The 9,477-nt window shown below is 43.1% G+C and overlaps 1 non-coding gene across 1 annotated transcript; it reads left to right on the forward strand.

The window, feature by feature from the left end:
• Positions 1-3,386: 3,386 nt before the first annotated feature.
• On the forward strand, positions 3,387-3,523 carry LOC140628929 (U8 small nucleolar RNA). Its single transcript, XR_012026846.1, has one exon. It is a non-coding gene; the product is annotated as a U8 small nucleolar RNA (small nucleolar RNA).
• Positions 3,524-9,477: the final 5,954 nt, after the last annotated feature.

A 9,477-nucleotide genomic window follows, 5' to 3' on the forward strand; every position in this document is an offset into this window, starting at 1 on the left:
ATTTGCTTCAACGTGGATGGAACTGGAGGGTATTATGGTGAGTGAAGTAAGTCAATCGGAGAAGGACAAACAGTGTATGTTCTCATTCATTTGGGGAATATAAATAATAGTGAAAGGGAATATAAGGGAAGGGAGAAGAAATGTGTGGGAAATATCAGAAAGGGAGACAGAACATAAAGACTCCTAACTCTGGGAAATGAACTAGGGGTGGTGGAAGGAGAGGAGGGCGGGGGTGGGGGTGAATGGGTGACGGGCACTGAGGGGGACACTTGACGGGATGAGCACTGGGTGTTATTCTGTATGTTGGTAAATTGAACAGCAATAAAAAATTAATTTATAAAATAAATAAATAAATAAAGAATACACTCATCGTGATGAGAACAAACTCCAAAAGAGAAGGAACTTAGGGGTTTTGTGGGGAGTTGGGGAAATTTCTGTGTATTCTGGTAGAATTCATACAGATTTATACATGTGATAAAAGTGTCTTTAGCTACTTACCAAAGAAAACAAAACATAACAAAAAGCACTGATTGCCTGTCTATTTCAGTCTGGTGAAATTCAGATTGATTGCGGGTTTTTTTTTTTAAGATTTTATTTATTTATTTATTTAGTTAGTTAGTTATGACACAGGGAGAGGCAGAGACATAGGCAGAGGGAGAGGGAGAACCAGGCTCCCCTCAGGGAGCCCAATGTGGGACTCGATCCCTGAACTCCAGGATCATGCCCTGAGCTGAAGGCAGAGCTTAACCGCTGAGCCACTCAGGTGTCCCTTGATTGCAGTTAAATACTACTCTACCAGTGTCCATCTATGCATTCTGATAAATGAACTATCACACTATAAATAGATTTGTTTGGCTGAACTTGGTTGTACAAGCCACAGGAACTCTCTGCACTATTTTTACAATTTCTATGTAAGAATAAAATTATTTCAAAATGAAAGTTTTTAAATTGGGAGGCTGTAGCTTGTACACCTATTAATGTTTGCCAATATCCAGCTTTCTGTCCTTATAGGACAGAATTTCTGGGCCCACTGCAGTTTACTGAGCCAAATGATACTAATATCCAATAGATACAGTGATTTCAAATAAAATGTAGAGCCACAGAAAGATTGTGCAATATGAGACTTATGCAAATGTGGAAGGAGAGGCAAGGAGTAATCTGTGTTATGATTGGTAGAAAAGATAAAGCAGCAGTCACAAATAAAAGGGGGAAACCTGCTAAAGGGAGCATATATAACTTCTATTAAATTTCTAATACAGGGAAATAAACCTTATTTCCTGTCCCCTTTAGTGTGCATTACTCTCACTCAGCTGCCACTTAGGCGATATACACAACTTTCTTAGAAACACAAATATTGGGATCCCTGGGTGGCGCAGTGGTTTGGCGCCTGCCTTTGGCCCAGGGCGTGATCCTGGAGACCCGGGATCGAATCCCACATCAGGCTTCCGGTGCATGGAGCCTGCTTCTCCCTCTGCCTGTGTCTCTGCCTCTCCCTCTCTCTGTGTGACTATCATAAATAAATTTAAAAAATTAAAAAAAAAAAGAAACACAAATATTCCCCACACTACACGTGAGTAGTAATTCACATTGTGTCACAGAGCATATGATAACCTGGAGACAGCTAGTACAGAATTTTTTTTTCTGAGTACGTCAAGTCTAGGTTATTATAACCGTAAAGATACAGCTCTGGACTCCATGTATCCCTGTCATCTGTGGTCAGTTTAATAAACTGTGCCATTGTCACAGATTCTCCATCCACCCTACAAATGTCTGCATTCTGAGTCAACCTCTTACCCTAAGAACTAGCTGGTGGTAATAGAGACCACTAAATACAGCTATAGGACATCTGGCCTCTGGCATGCCAGGAGCTCAGGAACCACGGAGGACAGCCTGAGCTGCAGACACCATCTAGAGCATCTTTTTCCAGACATGTCCACACTTAGCCCTTTATCTACATAAGCACTGCAGCAATTGACCTAAGGACATCTCCCCTCAGCTGCCACCTCCCCGCAGTGGTAGGCCCCTCCCACTGCCCCTGGCCTAGACGTCTCCCTGTCATCGCTTACCAGCCCTGCACACTCATACTGCCCCAAAGTCAGTGGACAAGGGCACTGTACACGGGGAGAAATGCCAGTCTGCCAGTCTGCATTTCTGCCATCAACACTGTGCCCAGCCTGCAACACCGGCGAGGATGCAGTGGGCCACCACGGTTGCCAAGAGATGTAGCCCTACTAGGATCCGGCCCATCCAGGATCACGTGATGATGCAGGAAAGCCATCTATATCCTGCCTGACTTTGGGCGAGGAGACCTCAGAGGCAGGGTGGGGTGTTTGGCACACCTCTCGTCCTTTCACATCCAGTGGACCTGCCCATTGAGAGCACCTCACAACTTTAGCTGGTGGTGGCAATTCAGAGATTTGCCAAGCCTTTTAACAGAAGTTCTCAGACCCTCTATCCACATTTCCTACCTCTTCTCCTTATGGTTCTTTCTCCACTTTATGCTCAACCCTGGATCCAGAATGCTGACCACCAGCCTACCCTGGGCTCTCCAAATGAGGCTTTACGTGTGGTCTCTCTCCCTTGGACTCTGGCAACTGCTCTGACCTCCAGCCTCGTCTAGCTAAGGGTGCTTGGCTCCACTGCTCAGCAACTGATGGTTCTGTCAAGTCATTGCTTTTCAAAGTAAAGGAGGAATGTCTTTTTCAAAATATAAAGTATGGGCAGCCCGGGGGGTTCAGCGGTATAGCGCTGCCTTCAGCCCAGGGTGTGATCCCGGAGACCCGGGATCAAGTCCCACATCGGGCTCCCTGCGTGGAGCCTGCTTCTCCCTCTGCCTGTGTCTCTGCCTCTCTCTGTCTCTCTCTCTCTCTCTCTCTGTTGTCTCTCATGAATAAATAAATACAATGTTTAAAAACAAAATATAAAGTATGCCGAGAAAAATCCAGGCACTCAAAACATGAATGCAAAAAATCCCACTCTCTAGGGCTAAGGGATTAACTATATTTCAGACTCAACCTGTTTAGAAAAAAGGAAATAAAAATAAAACAATAATGAGACTATCTTTCACCCCGAAGTTTCCCAAAATTTCAAAGTATGATGAATAAAATGCCTAGGAGGAGGTAAGGCATTCCCACATATTAATTGGACAGACAAGGAAATGTTAGAGCATTTTTGGAACAAATTCAGCAATACTTGTAAAAATTCCCAATCTTTACATTCACCTGCTTTAATCAGCTTTACTGCTTCTTTTCTATGAGAAAGCATGCACATTTGCCCCAGTTTTCATGTTCAAAGATGTTCATTTCACTCCTGTTAATCATAGCAACAAATGGGAAACAATTTATATGTCCATTAGGAGGAGAATGGTTAAATTAATTATTGCACAAACATAAGTAGGATGATCCTTACCTGTTCTTTCTTTTTTGAGGAGGGCTTGGAACTTGATGATTGGAGTTTCCCATAATACATGATAAACATCTCTGTGTAATCAAGACTGGCAATGCCCTGATTGCTCCTATCTTCTTCCTGACGAGATCTCCTTCAATAGGCCAAAAGGTCTATGAAAAGATGCTCAACATCATTAATTATGAGGGAAATACAAATCAAAACCACAATGAAATATCACCTCATATCAGGATGGTTATTAAAAAAAAAAAGTGTTGGCAAGAGTGTGGAGAAATTGAACCCTTGTACACTGTTGGTAGGAATGTAAAGTGGTCCAACCACTATAGAAAACAGCATGGAAGTTCCTCAAGAAATTAAAAATAAGGACGCCTGGGTGACTCAGCGGTTGAGCGTCTGCCTTTGGCTCAGGGCGTGATCCCAAAGTCCTGGGATCAAGTCCCACATTGGGCTTCCTGCATGGAGCCTGCTTCTCCCTCTTCTTATGTCTCTGCCTCTCTCTGTCTCTGTGTCTCTCATGAATAAATAAATAAATCTTTTTTAAAAATTAAAAATAGAACTAGCATATGATCCAGCAATCTCATTCCTGAGCATAAATACTCAAAAGAATGGAAATCAGGATCTCAAAGAGATACATGCATTTTTACACACCTTGTAGCACTATTCACAATAGCCAAGTTATGGAAAGAACCTAAATGTCCATTGAAGAGAAATGAATAAAGAAAATGTGATAGGGGGTCCCTGGGTGGCTCAGCAGTTTAGCACCTGCCTTCAGCCCAGGGTGTGATCCCAGAGTCCTGGGATTGAATCCCACACCAGGCTCCCTGCATGGAGCCTGCTTCTCCCTCTGCCTGTGTCTCTGCCTCTCTCTCTCTCTTTGTGTCTCTCATGAATAAACATATAACATCTCAAAAAAAAGAAAAAATGTGATAAATAAAATGTACATACATATTTACATATATATATCTTTAAAATGTATTTATTTTGGAGGAGGCATGCATGTTAAGTTAGGGGAGGGGCAGAGGGAGAGAGAATCTCAAGCAGACTCCCTGCTGAGCATGGAGCCCCATGCAGGACTTGATCCCATAACCCCAAGGAACATGACCTGAGCCAAAACCAAGAGCCAGCCACTTAAACAGCTGAGTCACCCAGGTGCCCCATAAACTTCAATAAATATATATACATTCATACACACACACAGTTGATAAAATAAATTTTCAACTTTTCATGTTTATGGGCCCTGTTCCTATGCTCTCACAGAAGTTTTACTTTACCATTTATGAAGGTCAAAATGACTCGGCAAAACCTTAAAACATGAGCTCTACTTCTGCCCCAAGCACATTGTACATCTGTTTCACTAAAACAAACAAAAAAGGAACATTCCAAACATAAAGGAAATAACCTCCCTAATGCCCCTAAGATGAAACTCATACAGCCTCATACATAATAAAAACATAAGATGAAGTCTGTAATTTTCTGTAATGTCCTTTGTCATGAGGATTTGTAAATTTTTATGTAAAAAAAAAAAAAAAACACATATAATCCTGCACCAAATGTTCTTTCTATGAAGTGCTCTTTTCTTTCTGAAGATTGTGTATCCGGGGTGGCTGTCCTAACTTGGGCTTGAATAGAACTCTTCCTTTTCCTGTAAAATTGAAAAAAAAAAAGAGGGTTTATTCATTTGTGTCAACACAGTAGAATATTATTCTGCCTTAAAAGAGGAAATCCCAGGGGTACCTGGGTGGCTCAGTGGTTGAGCATCTGCCTTTGGCTTAGGTCAAGATCTTGGAGTCCTGGGATTGAGTCCTGCATTGGGCTCCCCACAGGGAGCCTGCTTCTTCTTCTGCCTATGTCTCTGCCTCTCTTTCTGTGTCTCTCATGAATAAATAAATAAAATCTAAAAAAAAAAAAAAAAAGAAAAAAAAAGAAATCCTGCCATTTGTGACAACATGGATGAGCCTGAAACACATTATACTAAATGAAAGAAGCCAGGCACAGAAGGACAAATACTGCATGGTTCTGTTCACATGAGTTACCTAAAATCATCATACTCATAGAATCAGAAATTAGATCGGCAGTTACCAGGGGCTGGGAAGAGGGGGAAATGGGGTGTTGCTCCATTGATAGAAAGTCTCCGATACAGGATGGATTAATTCTGAAGACATGCTGTACAACATTGTGCCTATGGTTAACAGTACTGTATTACGCACTTAAAATTTCCTTGAGAGATTTCACGTGAAGTGTTTTTAGAAAAACCACCAACAGGACACAAGGAACCTTTCGGAGGTGATGGATATGTCTCTTACTTTGATCGTGATGATGAGTCTATGGATGTACACGTACATCAAACTCATCAAACTATACCTATTAAGTATGAGCTGGTTTTTGTATATTACATCTCAATAAACCTATTTGAAATGAAAAAATAATTCTAGGGATCAGGTAAAAGAGGGTGGTGGATCTGTAGATCTTGTGGAAATATCTTGTGTCCATTTTATTAAGTCAAGGTCAAGAGGCAGGACAGTATACACATTGTTAATGGCAAATCTTAAGAATTCGAAATATTTTTATAGCACATCTACATATGAAAAAGTCTTGGGTCAGCTTTGAAATGACATACCTCAGATTGTTCGTTGTCAGAATTCAGGGCTGAATTTTGAGGCAAGGAGAGATGGTAATTTATCTGTATTGTTAGAAGTTTCCACAAGAATATATGTACTATTACCTTTGTTATTAAAATATTTAAATTCATCTAACCATAGATAGTAGCTGTGCATTAATCAAAGTGTCCAATAGCTGATACAATAGCAAACCTGCCAAGGCTTCAAACAACAGAGGTTCGCATCTCCTACACATAGTCTGATGAGGGTTGGTGGGGGCCTCTTCTGTCAGACAACCCAGGGGTCCAGGCTGCTCCCGTCCAAAGGCTCCACTTCTCAGTGAGGGTCTCTGGGTGTGCTGCTGAATGAAAGAGAAAGAATGGAGGAGGTACACTGGTTCTCAAATACTTTGGCCTGGAGCTGTCAAACACTTTCTGTTCTTATTTCAGGGTCAACGGTAGTCGCATGACCCTTCCTACACGGGGTGGGAATGTAGTCTCCCTGTCAGCCCAGGAAGAAGACCAAGACACGTCCATGAGCACTTGCAGCTTCTCCCACAAACTGTAACTGAGTAGGTGCTTGATAAAGATCAATTATTAGAATTTGTTATAAAAACAACTGTCTTCTTGGAGTTTCTAAGGAGGCCAGTTTGCCTTGTAATTCTTCGATTTTTTTTCCAGTCCTGATATGTGACAGGTGCTTTTAAATACTGGGTCATATTTAATTTTCAAAGGGATCTTGTAAAATCTCCCTAAGGTGGGCTCGCCTTTTGCACTCAATAGCACCTTTCTGCACTCACCTTCTAAGTGCATTCAAGAATCTCTACAGGATGAGAATGTTCTCTTTCTATGAAGCATGGTCAAAACTTTAACTTGTTAGACAAAACAACCCTCGACATGACTGAATGTGCAGGACACTTTTACAGATGCCATTAGGCACCAAGACAAACCAGCATCCTCCTCTGGGGCAAGTGCTAAGAGGCTTTGCTATTCCAAGATAGTATGTCTGTATGTCAAGAAATCATTTTGTCTCCTCTTAAAAGATCTCTGGGTTGGGACACCTGGGTAGCTCAGTGGTTGAGCGCCTGCCTTCAGCTCAGGTCGTGATCCTGGGATCTAGGATCGAGTCCCACATCGGGCTCCCTGTGAGGAGCCTGCTTCTCCCTCTGCCTGTGTCTCTGCCTCTCTCTCTGTCTGTGTCTCGTGAATAAATAAATAAATGCTAAAAAAAAAAAACGATCTCTGGGTTCTAAGAGATTCAGCCTCGGTAGCTGTTTGCTGGACAGTGATTTCCACAGTTACCAAAGTGACGGGGAGGCTTCGGTTGCTGACCATCTAGGTAAGCTCAGTCACTGGTGTACATATTAGGGGCCAGTCTCAAATACCACACTCCTGCAAAATCCTGACAGTATCTGTGTTGTTCACAAAACCCCCTTAGATCTAACTTCAGTTACATCCCAAGAGCCACTATATTCTGCAAGAAGTAAGACTCTAACCACCAGCTCATTGGGAAGACACTTCGATACCCTTGTAGGGATGAGGCAGGGAGGGGGGTGTGCATGTGCTGTGGTAATCAGGTATCTAAACTTTGCTGTCTGTGGTTCGACCAAGGGACAGGACCTCCAAGGTACAGCTGCAGCGAGGTGGAAGGCTCTAAGGGGAGAGCAGGTGATTCAGGACTATCTGTATCACAGGAAGCCCGGTGCAGCCTCCAGTGGACACAGAGAAGAGCTGGCTGGCAAATGAGGTTCCAATTTGGACAGTAGGGCACACTGGGGATGCTTAGGAGCCAAGTACTATAATGCAGGAACGTGCTGGGACAAGAGGAGCCTCACTAAAGCCCACAGAGAATCCCCAAACTGTGCTGTATTCTCCTAATCACCTTCCTTCATAGGGACTGCTTTTAGCACTTTGGCTAGAGCATCTACATTTTCAATTACCCGGGATACACCTTGGAGTATGAGAAGAACGGAAAATGAAGAGACAGAAGGTCGCATCAGGCTGGAGGAGTGGAAAAGTGTGGGCCCCAGACAAATATAACCAGGGATCTAGTCTCAGCTCTGCCACTTATCAGCCACGTGACCTTGAGAAAATTACAAGTTCAGCTGCAAAGTATGTCTGATGAGCCCCATCCTGTGGGAGTAATGGAATAAATGGAACGGATATGAAGCACTTGGCAGAGGAAGTGGAAAATACTAGGTCTTCCATGAATGGTAGTTATCATAGGATTTGATGCACATATTTTTTTTTTAAGATTTTACTTATTTATTCATGAAAGACAGAGAGAGAGGCAGAGACACAGGCAGAGGGAGAAGCAGGCTTCTTGCAGGGAGCCCGACGTGGGACTCAATCCTGGGATCCCAGGATCACGCCCCAGGCCGAAGGTGGCGCTCAACCCAAGCCTCCAGGGCTGCCCGATATACATATTTTTTAACTGCAGATGATACCATCTTCTGCTCCAGGGAGTTTTTTTTTTTTTTTTTTTTTGAAATTTATTTTTTAATTCAGGAGATACCACACAATATGCAGCTTTCTAGGACAAATAACACCAAACTAACCCTCATGCTGCTTAGCAAGCAAAACTAAAGAAAGCTTTCTCCAGTTCAGGTTAAATTACTCAACTTGGGTATGGAAGAGTCTCTTCCAGCTAGATGCAACTCAGATGTCCCAGAATGTGTCAAAAATCAAGACCTTCCCATCCAGACCAGCCCAATTTTCACTCATTTCATTGCCGCCAAGAATCTAATCCTCCGTCAGAATTTGCAAAATTACACTTGTGATCATGTAGGTAATCTTTAAATGAATTGGGACCTGGCTCCCCACCCAATTCAGAGCAGAGAGAGCCAACACAGTAACTCCTCAACATTGTACCTCAGAGGAGCAGCACCCTGAAGATGCTGTGCCTACAACGAGACTACGCTCTTTGTCCGAGTGCCAGTGAACGAGAACACAGACTAGCTTCCATTTCTGCCTCCGGAGGAGGTCTTCCTCTGGTTTACCGATGATGGTACCAAAGTCACACAAGGGCAGGTTTGCATTCTGTTGTCCTTCAACACCGAGAAAGCATCTGTCTGTCCACCCTTTGCTCCCCAGCCCCACAACCTTGCGTGGCCCACCAGGCAGCTTAAATACTGTCTGTCCACTCCCCACCACCCACCCCGAGGGGCTTGTAATTTCCCCAAACCCCCAACTGCCTTTCTTCAGAGAATTTATATCTTATGGCTCAGCCAGACACGCTCCCTGTCCCACTTCTCTCAACCCTCTCCTGGCCTCCTTACCCCTTTACTCCTTCTTATTGGTCCATTAGGTCTTAGAGGGTCTCGTACCATCTTCTTTATATGATTACTGTTCCCAGACTGTGCAATCCTAAGGCCAGGAGTGTTTTATATCCTAGCTTCCCCACTTCTAACACCGTGACTTTCAAAGAGCAGACATTCAATTAGTATTTGTAAAATAAATGAGCCAGCAAACACGAA

This window comes from Canis lupus, chromosome X, assembly GCF_048164855.1.
Source record: "Canis lupus baileyi chromosome X, mCanLup2.hap1, whole genome shotgun sequence".
In the NCBI taxonomy this organism is placed as follows: Eukaryota; Metazoa; Chordata; class Mammalia; order Carnivora; family Canidae; genus Canis; species Canis lupus.